The following is an 18995-nucleotide window of genomic DNA, read 5'->3' as shown; positions in this document are numbered from 1 at the left end:
TCCCGCTTATCCGTAATTCGGGTCGCGGGGGCAGCAGATAGACCACATAAAGTCAAGAATTGACTAACATCTGACACAAAGGGGGATTTTAAATAGACAAAGACAATGACACACATGATGACATCAGGGAAGGTCAAAGGAACTCACTGGAGACATCTGGTGGGGAAACTAGAGAAAGTCAAAAACTGACAAGAAAAGAGCCCTTCCAGTCATCCTAAAATCCTGAAACCAGGGCTGTAATAGCAGAAAACATTATTATAAAGAAATAAAGCTTAGTAGTTCTATGAAAAAATGGAGATATCGCAGTTTGTGCATGCACTTTTATACCTTTCCTTTTCTTTTATTTGCATGACTTGTTTTATTGTTTTTTCCTGCATATTCAATGATGATATTATAATTATAGTGCCAAGACATTTGCTCATGACCAAATACCCTGTGCACATGCACAGAAACAACCTGAACTCGGTTAAGTGATAAAAATGATACCAAAACACCCCAAGAATAAATACTGAAAAATATAAATATGATATGCCATGAAGGATAATGAAGAAATAGTTTTCTGTATATAAATGATGGTGTTTATAACTCCCTCATATTAAACTTTAGAGTGTCTGCAATGATAGGAGTCATTCACCACTAGGGTGCAGTGTGACACCTTAAATATTTTCACTGCTGAAAGCAGATCAGGCAGCTTCTACACAGTTGGAATTTCCATGTAAAATATTATTCATGATTCCAGCTGGATCAAGGGAAGGACTTTTGGTGTAATTTCACAAAGTTAGGAATACTCTGTATCTGTGTTCGTTCTCTAACTACAGATGCTCCTGTGTCTCAGACTAAATAAACTGAATGTAAATCTGTCTGCTTTCCCAATTTCAAAAGTTCTGTTTAGCTGTGATGAAGACCAGGCCAGTGTTCCACATCTAAAAGAATGTTGTAAATTATGCTTAAAATATTGTTTCTTCATGAGTGAGGAGGAAAGGAGATTTCTGCACTACTTTCATTTTTGTAACATTTGATTAACATGATCAATAAGAAGACATATAGACATATAACCTGAATCCAACCTGGAACTAAAAGGAAAAATGTGTTTAACTGGTTTATTATAAATAATAAATGTATATTAATGAGAAATAAAGAGAAAGAGAGATCAGTGAGGTGTAAATGAGATTTACATGAACATGACTGTGAATAGTTTCATTTCTCCCAGAATAGAACAGAAACTTCACCAGATGTTCAACTTCCTTCAGTCAAACTCACTGAAGCACAACACACACACTGAATCTGCAGCTAATCCCACTCTCTCATCACACTGATCATCACTATTAACTCCAATAAAAGAAACACACAACGTCCAAAACTCAGCTTTATTTCAGCAAAAACTACAGGAAGAGCAACAGGACAGTGAACAGAGTAAAGACAGAAATGCAGCGTTGTGTAGAATTGAAACTTTATTGTAGATGGATCAGAAGCAGCTCTATGTTAAACTCTAGCTTTGATCTATTCGCCTTCACACTGACTCTTTCTGAACGTGACTGGATGATCCACGTTGTTATGGGAGACCTTACAGATAAACTCCTCCCCCTTTTCCCAGAGGTCTTTGCTGAGGGTCAGGGTGCTGCTGAGGCTGTAACGGCCGTTCTTATTTTCTTTTGCGCTGTTCAGAACGCCGGTCTTCACCACTGAGCCGTCCACTGTCCAGCTCACCAGCGCCCCCTGTGGAGAGTAGCCAGACAGCAGGCAGAGCAGCGAGGACGATCCCTCAGACAGCTGCAGAGGGGACGGAGGGAGCAGAGACACGGTGGGAGCAGCTGGAGAGGAGAAACACAAACACGTTCAGAAAGGTTTTATACGTTTAGACAGTGAGAAAAGCTCTTAGAGGGGAATTAAGTTTTAACTGCACACCAGAATCCATTTTCTTTCTGATTTCATGTTTCATTCACTTCTATTCAGGAACTGCATCTAAAACTGGGTTCCAACACTGAAACTCTCACTGAGTGAATTCTGTAAACGCTCTGAACTCCAATAGAGACAAAACTGGAAACTCTGCAGCAGCACAAATGTGTTCCAGCAGTAGGAGAACATTTCCTAATTCCTCTTTACATCGTGGAGCCACTAGAACTTTGTTCAGCTTTATTCTGGTGTCGAATCTCATTAATGTCTTTGTGTTCAAATAAAATAATAATGAAATTAATGATGTGCTAGAAATCGAACAAAAATCTCATTACTGCATCGTTCATATATAATGTATAATTTATAGACCTGACAGCAGCTGAATGTTCATACACATTTATTATGGATCCTTTATGATACTGTTATAAATTACTCATCAATCCTTCATGTGATGTCAATTTCAACTCTCATCATTTTAATCTACAGTTTATCTGAAGTTTATTCATTAAAGTAACTGATAAAGAGAATCAACTTTTACTTACTTTTCACCATGAGTTTGGAGCCTCCACCAAAAGTCCACCACAGTCTTCTTCTTCTTCTTCTTCTTTCGGCTGCTCCTATTAGGGGTCACCACAGCGGATCATCTGTCTCCATACCCACCCTGTCCTCTACATCTGCCTCTTTTACACCAACTACCTGCATGTCTTCCCTCACCACATCCATAAACCTCCTCCTTGGTCTTCCTCTTTTCCTCCTACCTGGTGGCTCCATCCTCAGCATTCTTCTACCAATATAATTCATGTCCCTCCTCTGCACATGTCCAAACCATCTCTATCTCGCCTCCCTCACCTTGTCACCAAAACATCCTACATGCGCTGTCCCTCTAATAAACTCATTTCTAATCTTATCCATCCTCGTCACTCCCAACGAAAACCTCAACATCTTCAGCTCTGCTACCTCCAGCTCCACCTTCTGTCTTTTACTCAATGCCACTGTCTCTAATCCATACAACATCGCAGGTCTCACCACAGTCCTATAAACTTTCCCTTTCATTTTTGCAGATACCCTACTATCACAAATCACTCCTGTCACTCTTCTCCACCCACTCCACCCTGCCTGCACTCTTTTCTTCACTTCTCTAAAACACTCACCATTACTTTGCACTGTTGACCCCAGGTACCTGAATTCCTCCACCTTCTCCACCTCTTCTCCCTTCAACCGCGCAACTCCACTGCCCTCCCTCTCATTCACACACATGTATTCTGTCTTACTCCTACTGAGTTTCATTCCCCTTCTCTCCAGCGCATATCTCCACCTCTCCAGGCTTTTCTCAACCTGCTCCCTACTCTCACAACAAATCACAATATCATCAGCAAACATCATAGTCCAGGGAGACTCCTGTCTGACTTTGTCCGTCAACCTGTCCATCACCACTGCAAACAGGAAAGGGCTCAGGGCCGATCCTTGATGCAGTCCAACCTTCACCCTGAACCAGTCTGTCGTTCCTACTGCACACTTCACTGCCGTCACACTGTCCTCATACATGTCCTGCACCACCCTCACATACTTCTCTGACACACCTGACTTCCTCATACAATACCACAACTCCTCTCTTGGCACCCTGTCGTACGCTTTCTCTAAATCCACAAATACACAATGCAATTCCTTCTGTCCATCTTCTCCATACTTCTCCATCAACATTCTTAAAGCAAATAAGGCATCTGTGGTGCTCTTCCTCAGCATGAAACCATACTGTTGTTTACAGATAGTCACCTCTTCTCTCAGCCTGGCTTCCACTACTCTTTCCCATAACTTCATGGTGTGACTGATCAACTTAATTCCCCTGTAGTTACTGCAAGACTGCACATCTCCTTTATGCTTAAAGATTGGTACCAGCACACTTCTTCTCCATTCCTCAGGCATCTTCTCACCTTCCAAAATCCTGTTAAACAATCTGGTCAAAAACTCCACTGCCATCTCTCCTAAACATCTCCACGCTTCTACCAGTATGTCATCTGGTCCAACCGACTTTCCATTCTTCATCCTCTTAATCGCTGCTCTTACTTCCTCCTTACTAATCCTATCCACTTCCTTCTTCACCAACTCCACATCATCCAACCTTCTCTCTCTTAGATTTTCCTCATTCATCAGCTGCTCAAAATACTCCCTCCACCTGCTCAACACACTCTCCTCACTAGTCAACACATTTTCCTCTCCATCCTTTATTGCTCTAACTTGCAGTACATCCTTCCCAGCTCGGTCCCTCTGCCTGGCCAATCGGTACAAATCCTTTTCTCCTTCCTTAGTGTCCAACCTCTCATACAGCTCCTCATATGCCTTTTCCTTGGCTTTCGCCACATCCCTCTTAACCTGCTGCCGCATCTCCTTGTACTCCTGCCTACTTTTCTCATCACTCTGTCGATCCCACTTCTGTTTTGCCAACCCCTTTCTCCTTATGCTCTCCTGCACTTCCTCATTCCACCACCACGTCTCCTTGTCTTGCTTTTTATTTCCAGATGTTACACCAAGTACTTTTCTAGCTGACTTCCTCATCACTCCTGCAGTAGTTTCCCAATCATCCAACACCTCCTTAACACCACTGAGCCTCTGTCTGACCTCTTCCCTGAACCTCACACTACACTCTTCCTCCTTCAGTTTCCACCATCTTATTCTTGTTTCAGTCCTCACTCTCCTCCTCCTCTTCTTCGCCTCCAAAACCATCCTACAGACCACCATCCGATGCTGTCTAGCTACACTGTCCCCGGCCAACACCTTACAGTCTCCAATCTCCTTCAGGTTGCATCTCCTACACAGAAGATAATCCACCTGTGTGCACCTTCCTCCACTCTTACACGTCACCCTATGATCCTCCTTCTTCTTAAAATACGTGTTCACCACTGCCATTTCCATCCTTTTAGCAAAATCTACCACCATCTGCCCTTCCACATTCCTCTCCTTAAAACCATACCTACCCATCACCTCCTCATCACCTCTGTTCCCTTCACCTACATGCCCATTAAAGTCTGCCCCAATCACCAATCGTTCTTTCCTAGGTACACCATCTACCACATCATCTAATTCACTCCAGAATCTTTCCTTCTCTTCCATCTCACAGCCAACTTGTGGAGCATAGGAGTATCTCTCTCTCACGCATCTCATTAAAACCCAAGCAAGCTGTTCTCCGGCTTCTGCCTTTTGTTTCGCTCGCACCCTGACACCAAAGTTACAGCACAAACGCGGCCTTTTTATACTCTTTTCTTAGTGTCCGGGTAACACCTCGATTTCTTATTTGTCATTGGTAACCGCATCTTATTTTTTATTTAACAACAGGCACATTATCTGCCACCATTATCTCCAAAATGTAAGATGCTTTCTCAGTATAATGATTTAATGGTGGCAAAATCCTTTAATGATTTAAGGGAAACAAAATGTATAGTCTCTGGAAACGGAACCTACTTATAAGACTATCAATAGAACTATTGACCTTGAATAAGACTTTGCTCATGCGCACACGTTAAACACGTACTGTGGATACAATGAGTACACTTTCTTTGGTTATACTGAGTGGTACAAATATTAAAAAGTAATTAATAAGCAAAAAGAAATAATAAACAAAAAAGAAATAACATTGTGAATGTGAAATGTGATACAATAATTAATAAGAATAAAATAAAAAAATAAAAACAAGCAAAAAGAAATAACAGATAATACTAAAATGTGCTACAAACAAATACCATACATCCTTTCTGGACCAAAACTCATTAAAAATGTACTAAGACAAAGTGGAAAACTGTTCTGTGATCAAACAAATCAAAATATAAATTTCATTCGGAACCAGAGGTGCCGCATCCTCCGGACTAAAGAGGAGAGGAACAATGTGGCTTAATATCAGCACTCAGTTCAAATGCAGAGAGTTGCAGTAGTCCAGTCTTGAAATGACAAAAGAAGGAAAAAGCACCTGGGCAGCCTGTGTGGACAGAAATGGTTGAATCCTTTGGATGTTGTAGAGAAGAAATCGACAAGAACAAGCAACATTAGCAACATGTGATGAGAAGGACATTTTATTGTCCATAGTTATCCCAAGGTTGTGAGCAGTGGCTGAAGGGGAGAGCAGAGAGTCATGAAGAGTTATTCTAAGATCTTGACATGGAGATGAATCACCTGGGATGACCAGCAGTTCTGTTTTGCTGGGGTTGAGATTTAATTGATTGCACTTATCCATGAAGATATGTCTGTTAAGCATGCCAAGATCCAAATGGATGCTGTGGTATCTAAGGGAGGGAAAGAAAAGAGGAGTTGAGTATCATCAGCATAGCAGTGGTAAGAAAACCCAGGTGAGGATATGACTTTACCAATGGAGTGGCTATTGAGGGAGAGAAGGAGGGGACCAAGTCCCGAGCCTTGTGGGACACCAGTAGTGAGTCTGCACGGGGCAGCAACCTTTCAGGTAGGGAGCAAACCATTCCCATGCTGTTCTGCAGACACCGAGGCTCCTGAGCAGGGGCATAGATTACGCGGGGGACGCCGGGGGACATGTCCCCTGCACTTTTAATAAAAAGTTATTTCGTCCCCCCCACTTTTGAAATGATGGCTATGCCCCTGCTCCTGAGGGTACACAAGAGAGTCTTGTGGATAAGTGTGTCGCTGCTTTCAGTCGCTGCTGAAAGGTCAAGGAAGATAAGTACAGATGACAGCTTGACTGACCTAGCAGCATGCAGTTTCTCAGAAACAGCCAAAAGGGCCGTCTCTGTGGAATGTGCCGCTTTGAAGCCAGACTGGTTTGGATCATGGAGGTTGTTCTGTGAGAGATAGACAGAAAGTTGGTTTAAAAACCAGAGAAGTGATACCGTAGTCTGTAGTTGTTTATGTCTGATGGATCCAGAGCAGGTTTCTTCAAGATGGAATTGACCCTTGTTCGCTTATAGGTAGTTGGCATATAGCCAGATGTTAAGGACCCATTGATGATTGTGGAGATGAAGGGCAGGAGATCTTGTGAAATAGTCTGAAGCAGTACATCTGTCCCTGTTTCTGTCCCTACTTGTGTTTCTGACAGTATATCTGTCTCTTTCCCTACCTGTGAAATCAATAAGGTAGTCCAAATAAAAGTGCAGATTTGGTTAAACTAAGTAAAGAGAAAAATAAATATGTGAGAAACGATAACGGTACACTCAAGTCAAGTCATGTCAAGTTTATTTCTATAGCGCTTTTCACAACAGACATTGTCTCAAAGCAGCTTTACCGAAATCAACAGGCAAGGTAAATCGTGTGCATTTATATCTAATGAGCAAGCTTTAGTCAGACTGTGGCAAGGAAAAACTCCCTTAGATGTTATGAGGATACGTCATTACACACTGTATGTCACTACTATGAAAGGGACGTCAAAGACTGGAAACATTTACGTCAGAAGGATGAACTCAGTAACTTAGAATGGGAAGTAGGAGCTCAGTGGGTTAAACTCTGAGTTACTGATCAGAATGTCAGGGGTTCAGACCCCGGAATCTCAAGTCTACCAGTCTTGTGACCTCGTATATGCTTTAATCAATATCACTTATTATCATCAAATCTGCACGTTTATTTGGACTTGATTATTGTTTGCTCAATTTCTTTTTTGCTCGTGTTTTTTTTTTATGAAGTCCACATTATGAATAATAAAAACTGTTTCATGGAAAATAATAAAAATATGAATTTTTTGGGTGAATGTATTATGTATTTTTCAAATCAGATACCATTTGTTATCATCATGCACTTTAACCTTGTGGTTGTTTTTGAGGCTTTAAATTATGCTTTTACTTGTAAGTGGCCTACATTTAAATTCTCATTTTGCAGAGAACCAAAAGTGGTAGCAGAGGTGTAATTAATATTTACATGAACATGACTGTGAATAGTTTCATTTCTCCCAGAATAGAACAGAAACTTCACCAGATGTTCAACTTCCTTCAGTCAAACTCACTGAAGCACAACACACACACTGAATCTGCAGCTAATCCCACTCTCTCATCACACTGATCATCACTATTAACTCCAATAAAAGAAACACACAACGTCCAAAACTCAGCTTTATTTCAGCAAAAACTACAGGAAGAGCAACAGGACAGTGAACAGAGTAAAGACAGAAATGCAGCGTTGTGTAGAATTGAAACTCTATTGTAGATGATCAGAAGCAGCTCTATGTTAAACTCTAGCTTGGATCTATTCGCCTTCACACTGACTCTTTCTGAACGTGACTGGATGATCCACGTTGTTATGGTAGACCTTACAGATAAACTCCTCCCCCTTTTCCCAGAGGTCTTTGCTGAGGGTCAGGGTGCTGCTGAGGCTGTAACGGCCATTCTTCTCTTCTTCTGCGCTGTTCAGAACGCCGGTCTTCACCACTGAGCCGTCCACCGTCCAGCTCACCAGCGCCCCCTGTGGAGAGTAGCCAGACAGCAGGCAGAGCAGCGAGGACGATCCCTCAGACAGCTGCAGAGGGGACGGAGGGAGCAGAGACACGGTGGGAGCAGCTGGAGAGGAGAAACACAAACACGTTCAGAAAGGTTTTATACGTTTAGACAGTGAGAAAAGCTCTTAGAGGGGAATTAAGTTTTAACTGCACACCAGAATCCATTTTCTTTCTGATTTCATGTTTTATTCACTTCTATTCAGGAACTGCATCTAAAACTGGGTTCCAACACTAAAACTCTCACTGAGTGAATTCTGTAAACGCTCTGAACTCCAATAGAGACAAAACTGGAAACTCTGCAGCAGCACAAATGTGTTCCAGCAGTAGGAGAACATTTTCTAATTCCTCTTTACATCGTGGAGCCACTAGAACTTTGTTTAGCTTTATTCTGGTGTCGAATCTCAATAATGTCTTTGTGTTCAAATAAAATAATAATAAAATTAATGATGTGCAAGAAATCAAACAAAAATCTCATTACTGCATCGTTCATATATAATGTATCATTTATAGACCTGACAGCAGCTGAATGTTCATACACATTTATTATGGATCCTTTATGATACTGTTATAAATTACTCATCAATCCTTCATGTGATGTCAATTTCAACTCTCATCATTTTAATCTACAGTTTATCTGAAGTTTATTTATTAAAGTAACTGATAAAGAGAATCAACTTTTACTTACTTTTCACCATGAGTTTGGAGCCTCCACCAAAAGTCCTCCACAGTGATACATTCTAATGAAACCGTCGTACAAAAACCTCATCACACTGCAGTACACACACACACACACACACACACACACACACACACACACACACACACACACACACACACACACACACTTTGCATTAGCAGTCCATGCTTCAGTGCTCTGTGAGTGTTTATAGTCCTGTGACTTGAACACTTCATGACTGAGAGCTGCTGATCAGCAACTTCACCCACAGCAACCATGACTTTGATCAGCGTCTTCATCTGCACACTGGCCCTCTGGACAATCTATGTTTCTCTACAGGATCCAGAGGTCAGGTGACTGTGACTCAGACTCCTTCAGTGCAAACTGTTGTTCCAGGAAACACAGTCACCATCAACTGTAAAACCAGTAGCAGTGTGTATGGTGGTAGCTACCTGCACTGGTACCTGCAGAAACCTGGAGAAGCTCCTAAACTCCTGATCTATGATGCTACAAGCTTACAGTCAGGAATTCCAGCTCGTTTCAGTGGCAGTGGATCGAATACTGACTTCACTCTGACCATCAGTGGAGTCCAGACTGAAGATGCAGGAGATTACTACTGTCAGAGTGTTCATTATATCAGTAGTAACTGGGTGTTCACACAGTGTTAGAGCATCGTACAAAAACCTCGGTCAGTGAGAGTGTACAGAGAAGCACTGCTGCAGCTGGGAGAGACTGCAGGTGCTGAGGGGGAGGATGTGATACACACAATCACACACACTGTGGATGAGAGAAAACACACCACACTAACACAATAATACACACATCTGTAACACATCTGTAACAGGAGTCCACCTTTCACATCTGTAGATTTACAAACATTTCCTGCTCTTTCTGATTTACTGCACAATAATTATCTTCATCCAATTTTACAGACTTATGGAAATATTTATTATATTTATATTTTGTTGTAAATATAATTTACTCAACATTTCTTTATGATTTTTTAACATTATTATAAAGTTAATATTTTATTATAAAAACATTAATATTCATTAAATAGACACATTATAGAGCTGAGACTGATATTTAACTGAACATTTATTTATTTATTAACAAACCATTAGATCATCATTCATTCAGTTTAATTCTCACATCAGTATAAAACACAGAATTAATAAAAGTGTCAAAATACATTTCTAAATTCTCTTTTTTTTTTTTACTTACAGTTTACAGTTATTATTTTATAAAGATTAAGCTGAATTAAAGTGCAGATTTGGTAAAAGTAATTAAAATAAATAAAATATGACATACTGTATGTCACTCCTATGAAAGGGACGTCACAGACAGGAAACATTTACATCAGAAGGATGAACTCAGTAACTCAGAATGGGAAGTAGGAGCTCAGTGGGTAAAACTCAGAGTTACTGATCAGAAGGTCAGGGGTTCAGACCCCAGTATCTTCAAGCTGCCACTCTTGGGCCCTTAAACAAGGCCCTTAACCCTCTGTGTTCCAGGGCTGCTGTATCATGGCTGATCCTGCACTCGGACTTCAGCTTCCTCACATCACTGGGAAATGTGAAGAAAGAATTTCACTCTATTGTAATGTACATGTGACAAGTAAAAAAGTCCCCCAGTGACGTCTACAGTTTTCACATCTTTCTTTGCTGGTCTGAGTTACTGAATTCATCCTTCTGATGTAAATGGATCCTGTCTGTGACGTCCCTTTCATAGGAGTGACATACAGTATGTAATGTATTGTTATAACTACTCATATATATTTAATTATTTTTACATACTTTAACCAAATCTGCATTTGTATTTGGTCTACATCAGTGTTTGCTCATGTTCCTGTCTTTTATATGAGTTTTTTACATTGTGAATGAAGAGTCAAAGGGCATTTCCTCTACCTGTGGCTGATTTGCTGCTGTCTCTTAAAGAAGTTCGCGCTTTACAGATCTTTATAACAGTTATTGTGCTCATGTCTGAGTTTTTTAGGAGCCAAATTTCCGCCAAAGTGTCTACTCATGCAAATTCTTTCATCGTGTTCCAAAACACAACCAGATCATAAATGATGGGAAACTGAAATGATTCTGCTCAACTGAGTGATTTGTTCATCTTTGCGTTGACTTCACATTAGCAAGGGCTTCGGTTTGTAATGAAAAAACAATTAATACGCCTGAACAGTCCGAGACCAATCCGTCCAATACTGTCCAATCACTATACAAGACACATGAATCATATAAATGGTTCAGGAATCATTTCTAAATGACACATCATTCATCTGTACCTGTCACAGGAATGTCTTATCAAAAAGATATGTAGAGTAATAAAATAATAAAGAAATAGACCAAAGTATTTGGATCAGCATCACATCATGGTGTATTTTACTCAAACAGAGTGTTTTACAGAAACGACAACAATTCTAGTTACAGGTGTTAATATTTTACACTGTAACTGATACATTTCATTCTTGTCTTTCAAATAAATAACTCTGAATTTTACTCCTGATGTATTTGTGAGTGTATTCTCTTTTGTAGAGCAGGAGTTTTCACTCATAAGAGCTGTTTTGTGTTGTTTTTTTTATTTTGTGTACTTTTATATTCTCAGTGTGTACAGTTTGTTCTGGGCTGTAAATCATCATCAGACATACTTTTTCTTTTCTCTCTAAATAAAGGTCTTCAAGGAATGTCAAATTTGTATCATTTTAGAATTAGGACCACAGTGTCAATCATTTAAAGTCCACATTATGAATTCCAAATAGTTTTATGGACATCAATTGAATTACAAAGTTTGTAGAGGGGGAGGCAATTCTCTGTTGATCCACTAGGGGGCAAGAAAGAGCATCAAACTCAGAACTATAAACATCACCACGCTGAAACTGAACAATACAAATCCCCAGAATGGGACCCTGGAAACTAAAAATAATAATTAATACAAATGACTGACTGGACATTTTTTTGGAAGCTACATATGTTATGTTCGTGTAAAAAAAACTACAAATGTGTTTTTTTTGTGCATTGATTATTATAAATAACTGTGACACTGCCTCCTCTGACATTTAGACGTGTCTGGTGTATATAATTATACCCAGGAGGACTAGTGGCATTTAATAGATGATTTTCTTATTGTTTCTGTTAAATACAGTACATTAAACTCTGAGCTTTACTCATGAGATCTAATATTTAACAGTTTTCTCTTTAGATCAGAAGTGCTGACTGTGCACTCCATCTGCTGATTTTATTTTTCAGATTCACTCATGTTTTTTTCAAATAAAGTACCATTTGTTATCATCATACTCTTTAACCTTGTGGTTGTTTTTGAGGCTTTAGATTATTATTTTACTTGTAAGTGGCCTACATTTAAATTCTCAATTTGCAGAGAACCAAAAGTGGTAACAGAGGTGTAATTAATATTTACATGAATGTGACTGTGAATAGTTTCATTTCTCCCAGAATAGAACAGAAACTTCACCAGATGTTCAACTTCCTTCAGTCAAACTCACTGAAGCACAACACACACACTGAATCTGCAGCTAATCCCACTCTCTCATCACACTGATCATCACTATTAACTCCAATAAAAGAAACACACAACGTCCAAAACTCAGCTTTATTTCAGCAAAAACTACAGGAAGAGCAACAGGACAGTGAACAGAGTAAAGACAGAAATGCAGCGTTGTGTAGAATTGAAACTCTATTGTAGATGGATCAGAAGCAGCTCTATGTTAAACTCTAGCTTGGATCTATTCGCCTTCACACTGACTCTTTCTGAACGTGACTGGATGATCCACGTTGTTATGGGAGACCTTACAGATAAACTCCTCCCCCTTTTCCCAGAGGTCTTTGCTGAGGGTCAGGGTGCTGCTGAGGCTGTAACGGCCGTTCTTCTCTTCTTCTGCGCTGTTCAGAACGCCGGTCTTCACCACTGAGCCGTCCACTGTCCAGCTCACCAGCGCCCCCTGTGGAGAGTAGCCAGACAGCAGGCAGAGCAGCGAGGACGATCCTTCAGACAGCTGCAGAGGGGACGGAGGGAGCAGAGACACGGACGGCTTCACCACGAGACCCGCTGGAGAGGAGAAACACACACACATCATACACACATCAGAACTATTTGTGGAACTTTGTGGAACTGACTGATCTTACAGAGTCATTAAGTCTAATAAAGTCTGACTTCATGACTGATTTTCATTGAGGACTTTATTATCTGACATCAGTTTCAGTGCAGAGGCAAAACAAACATGTTCCACACCATCATTTATCTGGGAAACATCATTTTTCACAACAAGTCTTATTACTTTATAGTTCAAACCTTCAGCATGAGGAACTGCAGCAAATACAAATGGAGCAGATTCCAGAAAGATTCATTGTGTAACACAAACACACACAGCAGCTTTCATCTGGATTTAACATCAGCACAAAGGAACTCTATTTATGACATGTTTATTATAGAGTTATTGCATGTGGAATTTATAGCAAGTGTGGAATTCTTACATATTTAACATCATCATTGTAGATTTGTTGAATGTTCAGGAACATTTCTATGGGATCAGTTCTGATACTGAAATGTTTTCCTCATCACAGCATAATAATACACAATAAATATCAATCACACAATTATAAATATAAATCATTCCTTCAGGTGAAGTTTATTTATTCATGTAATTAATAATAAAATAAATGTCTTTTATATTAAAAAGAAGAAAACACACTTACTGTTCACCATGAGTTTGGAGCCTCCACCAAAAGTGTACCACAGTGATACATTCTAATGAAACCGTCGTACAAAAACCTCCATCACACTGCAGTACACACACACACACACACACACACACACACACACACACACACACACACACACACACACACACACACACACTTTGCATTAGCAGTCCATGCTTCAGTGCTCTGTGAGTGTTTATAGTCCTGTGACTTGAACACTTCATGACTGAGAGCTGCTGCTCAGCAACTTCACCCACAGCAACCATGACTTTGATCAGCGTCTTCATCTGCACACTGGCCCTCTGGACTCAAGGTGAGAGTTTAACATCAACTCACAGCCTCACACACTTCATTTCATACTAATTCTACACCACTTTACAGCATACAAACACAATCTATGTTTCTCTACAGGATCCAGAGGTCAGGTGACTGTGACTCAGACTCCTTCAGTGCAAACTGTTGTTCCAGGAAACACAGTCACCATCAACTGTAAAACCAGTAGCAGTGTGTATGGTGGTAGCTACCTGCACTGGTACCTGCAGAAACCTGGAGAAGCTCCTAAACTCCTGATCTACTGGGCTAGAAGCTTACAGTCAGGAATTCCAGCTCGTTTCAGTGGCAGTGGATCGAATACTGACTTCACTCTGACCATCAGTGGAGTCCAGACTGAAGATGCAGGAGATTACTACTGTCAGAGTTACCATAGTGGTGATGTGTTCACACAGTGTTAGAGCATCGTACAAAAACCTCGGTCAGTGAGAGTGTACAGAGAAGCACTGCTGCAGCTGGGAGAGACTGCAGGTGCTGAGGGGGAGGATGTGATACACACAATCACACACACTGTGGATGAGAGAAAACACACCACACTAACACAATAATACACACATCTGTAACACATCTGTAACAGGAGTCCATCTTTCACATCTGTAGATTTACAAACATTTCCTGATCTTTCTGATTTACTGCACAATAATTATCTTCATCCCATTTTACAGACTTATGGAAATATTTATTATATTTATATTTTGTTGAGTTTTTAGGGATTATTATCTACTTTATTATGTACTGGGATTATTATCTATTATTAAACACTATTGTAAAGTTAATATTTTACAACCTAAATTCCAAAAAGATTGGCCACTGTGTAAAATATAAATACAAACAGAATGCAATAATTTTTAAATCTTACAAATCTATATTTCATTCACAATAGAAAACATATCATGTTTAAACTGACTACATGTAGAATTTTAAGGTAAATAAAGGTCATTTTGAATTTGATGTCAGTGATGAAAATTGAAAAAGTTGTGACAGAGCAACAAAATGCAGCAAATTAAATGGTTCTGATGAGGAAGAGCTGGAAGAACATTTTGCATTTAATGAACTTAATTGACAGGAAGATGATTGGGTATAAATTGTGTATCTTATAGAGGCAGAGTCTCTCAGAAGTAAAGATGGGCAGAGTTTCACCAATCTGTTAAAAATTGTGTCTACACATTGTGGAACAATTTCAGAATAATGTTCCTCAACATAAAATTGCAAAGATTTTAAATATGTCATAATTTACAGTACATAATATCATCTAACGTTTCCAAAAATATGGAGAAATCTCTGTGTACAAGGGACAAGAACAAACATCAATACTGTATGCTAGTGATCTTCTGGTCCTCAGGTGTCACTTTATTTAAAATAGTTATAATTCTGTAATGGTAATCACTGAACAAAGTTAGATGTTCCATAAAAGTGTTCAAAGTTACAGCACAAACACGGCCTTTTATACTCTTTTCTTAGTGTCTGGGTAACACCTTGCTTTCTTATTTGTCATTGGTTACCACATTAAATTTTTTATTTAACAACAGGCACATTATCTGTCACCATTATCTCCAACATTTACGATGCTTCTCTCAGTATGATGATTTAATGGTGGCAAAATCCTTTAATGATTTTTTTTTTTTATATTCAGCATATTCAGCACATGGAAGTCCTTCCACCTGCACTGTCCAGAAACAAAACATATAGTCTCTGGAAACGGAACCTACTTATAAGACTATCAATGGAACTACTGACCTTGAATGAGACTTATGCTTTCACTCATGCACACACATTAAACACGTACTGTGGATACACTGAGTACACTTTCTTTGGTTATACTGAGTGGTACAAATATTAAAAAGAAATTAATAAACAAAAAGAAATAATATACAAAAATGAAATAACATTGTGAATGTGAAATGAGCTACAAACAAACACCATACATGCTTTCTGGACCAAAACTCATTAAAAATGTACTAAGACAAAGTGGAAAGATTTCATTTGGAACCAGATGTGCTGCATCCTCTGGACTAAAGAGGAGAGGAACAATGTGGCTTGATATCAGCACTCAGTTCGAATGCCACATTTCTGATGGATGGGAGATCATTAGTGCCTGTGGAATGAGCAGCTTGTACATTTGGAAAGTGCTGAATGCTTTAAACAGGTTTTAGAGCAAAAAATGTTTTCACCCAAAAAACATCTTTTACAGAGAAGGACTTGCATATTTCAGCAGGACAATGCAAACTGCATACTGCGTGTATTAAAATCGCATGAATAGCTTGAAATAGAAGAGTGCGGGTGATAAACTGGCCTCCCTGCAGTCTAGACTTTTCACCAAGTGAGAAATCTAAAAAAGCAAAAAACACGCCAATGAAGACCCAGGACTGCTGAGCCGCTAGAATCCAAATATCAGACCAGAATGAGACAATATTCTTCTCCCAAAACTCCAGCAACTGGTTTTATCACTTCCCAAAACGTAGAGACTGTTAATAAAAGACGGGACGATACATCACGGTAAACATGGACCTGTCCCAAGTTTTTTTTAGATGTGTTTCAGCCATCAATTTCAAAATATATATTTTTTTCTAAAATTGTAAATTTCCACAATTTAAACATTCCACGTTTTCTTTGTTGTATTGTAAATAAAATGTGTTTTTGAGATTTACAAATCATTGCAATCTGTTTTTAATGTCATGATTTTCCGGTCCCGCGGCACGGACTTCCGGTTTTCGCGATGCGCGCTTCCGGTCGGCGGCCATCTTGACATTTTTCCCACGCCACCCGTTATTTAAGGAAACAAAGGATAAATACTTGGGGCCGTTCTTTCATAACCCTGTAATAGATTTACAAGTTAAGAAAATATTGAGTAATCCGGGGATGAATATGCCAAATGAATTAATAGTTCGGCAGTACATTACTCGAGAGTATTATAATGCACTACAGGTATTTACGGACGGTTCTAAAGATCCAGAATCTGAAAGGACTGCATTAGCAGTATATATCCCTGCTTTTGAAACAAAGATTGCAAAAAGACATTCAGATCAAGTGTCAGTTTTTGCTACCGAACTTTTAGCAATCATGCTAGACCTACAATGGATCGAAGAAGTCCAACCAGAAAAAAACGTGATTTGTAGTGATTCAATGGCAGCCCTCACTAGTCTAAGAAGTGGAAAATCCGAATCAAGGCAAGATTTAATATTAGAAATCTTACAAAGTCTGTTTAGAATTAGGCAGCCGAGGGTGGAGGTAAATTTTCTTTGGTACCTGCTAATGTTGGTGTGGATGGAAATGAAACGGTGGACCTGCTAGCAAAGAAAGCACTGAATCATTCACAGATAGACATTGAGGTAGCTTAGAGTAGAGCTGAATTCAAGGCAGTGATTTCATGTGAAGTAGGTAAAAGATGGCAGGAAGAATGGAATAGTGCGACTAAAGAAAGACATCTCTTCCAGATTCAGGAGAATGTTGGAAATGAGAGGAAAAGATTGGGAAATAGAAAGAAGGATGTCGTCATCACAAGATTAAGAATTGGACATGCTGCATTAAACCATAGTCTCTTTAGAATAGGTAAGCATGAATCGGGTGAATGTGACAAGTGTGGGGAATTGGAAACAGAGGGACACATTCTTGATAAGTGTCCTGCATATGAAAGGGACAGGTTCCAGTTAATTCAGGAATTAGGGTGGATAGGAGTGGGCAATATATCTCTAAAGGTACTGTTGGGAAGCGAGTATGGGCAATTGAGAATTTAAGAATTGTTATTTAAATACGTAAAAAATACAGGAACGATAGACAGAATTTAGGTTTTTAATTTCCCTTTTTTATTATTATTAATTATTTATTATCTATTTTTATTTTTTGTTTTTTTTCCCCCCTTATTCTGTGTTCGCTCCACACTCCAGATCAGTAGGTGGCGGTAATGCACCTTTTCTTTGGTATGCCAAACCGCCATAAAACAACACAAGAAGAAGAAGAAGAAGAAGAAGAAGTAGAAGAAGAATACTCGGGGCCAGATTATTTTACCGGCAACCTAAAGCCCTGTGATTATACTTGCAACCTGCCTGTTCTGGTTCCCTGATCCTGATCCTGATTCTGGTCCTGACCCCTGCTCTGCTCTGACTCTTTAGGTTCTTGTTTGAACTCTGGACTGTTTTTGGTTTGTGTTGTTGCTCTGCCCCATAATGCTCAGTTTTTGCCGGGTCTTGGATTTCAGTGCCTGAATTTTGGTCTGTTTTTGAACTGTGTTTTTTCTCCTGCCTCTTTTTTCATTAAAACTGTTTTCACCTTGATCCTGTTTAGTCCTGCATTTGGGTCCTTCCAGTCACGCTTTCTGACAGTATATCTGTCCCTGTCTCTGTCCCTGTCTCTGTCTCTGTCCCTACCCGTGTTTCTGACAGTATATCTGTCCCTGTTTCTGTCTCTGTCCCTACCCGTGTTTCTGACAGTATATCTGTCCCTTTTTCTGTCTCTGTCCCTACCCGTGTTTCTGACAGTATATCTGTCTCTGTTTCTGTCTCTGACATTTGATGTATATTTTACACAGTGTCAGACAGGAAACATTTACATCAGAAGGATGAACTCAGGTGTCGTGTTCAGACCACAGAATCTCAAGGCTACCAGTATTGTGACCTCGTATATGCTTAAGTAAATATCACTTAGTTTAATCAAATCTGCTTTTATTAGATTATATTATTGTATGCTCAATTTCCCGTTTTTTTTGCTCATGTTCATTTTTTTATGAAGTTCACATTATAAATTAAAAAAAAAGTTTCATGGACAATAATTGAATTATGAGTTATTTTTGGGGAATGTATTATGTATTTTTCAAATCAGATACTATTTGTTATCATCATACTCTTTAACCTTGTGGTTGTTTTTGAGGCTTTAAATTATTATTTTACTTGTAAGTGGCCTACATTTAAATTCTCATTTTGCAGAGAACCAAAAGTGGTAACAG

General features: G+C 39.4%; 3 gene segments (V, D, J or C); 1 reads left to right on the top strand and 2 right to left on the bottom strand.

The window, feature by feature from the left end:
* Window positions 1-1353: 1353 nt before the first annotated feature.
* On the bottom strand, window positions 1354-2473 carry LOC310718919 (immunoglobulin kappa constant-like). The segment is given in 2 exons: window positions 2436-2473; window positions 1354-1811 (listed from the first exon to the last, which is right to left on the bottom strand).
* Window positions 2474-7936: 5463 nt separating this feature from the next.
* Window positions 7937-13815, bottom strand: LOC310718768 (immunoglobulin kappa constant-like). The segment is given in 2 exons: window positions 13721-13815; window positions 7937-8393 (listed from the first exon to the last, which is right to left on the bottom strand).
* A 94-nt stretch (window positions 13816-13909) lies between these two features.
* Window positions 13910-14899, top strand: LOC310718767 (immunoglobulin kappa variable 1-39-like). The segment is given in 2 exons: window positions 13910-14039; window positions 14138-14899.
* The last annotated feature ends 4096 nt before the right edge of the window (window positions 14900-18995 follow it).

Source organism: Silurus aristotelis (assembly GCF_946808225.1).
Source record: "Silurus aristotelis genome assembly, chromosome: 24".
Lineage (NCBI taxonomy): Eukaryota > Metazoa > Chordata > Actinopteri > Siluriformes > Siluridae > Silurus > Silurus aristotelis.
Note: the sequence above shows the minus strand (reverse complement) of the source record. Positions and strands in the feature narration are given on the sequence as shown.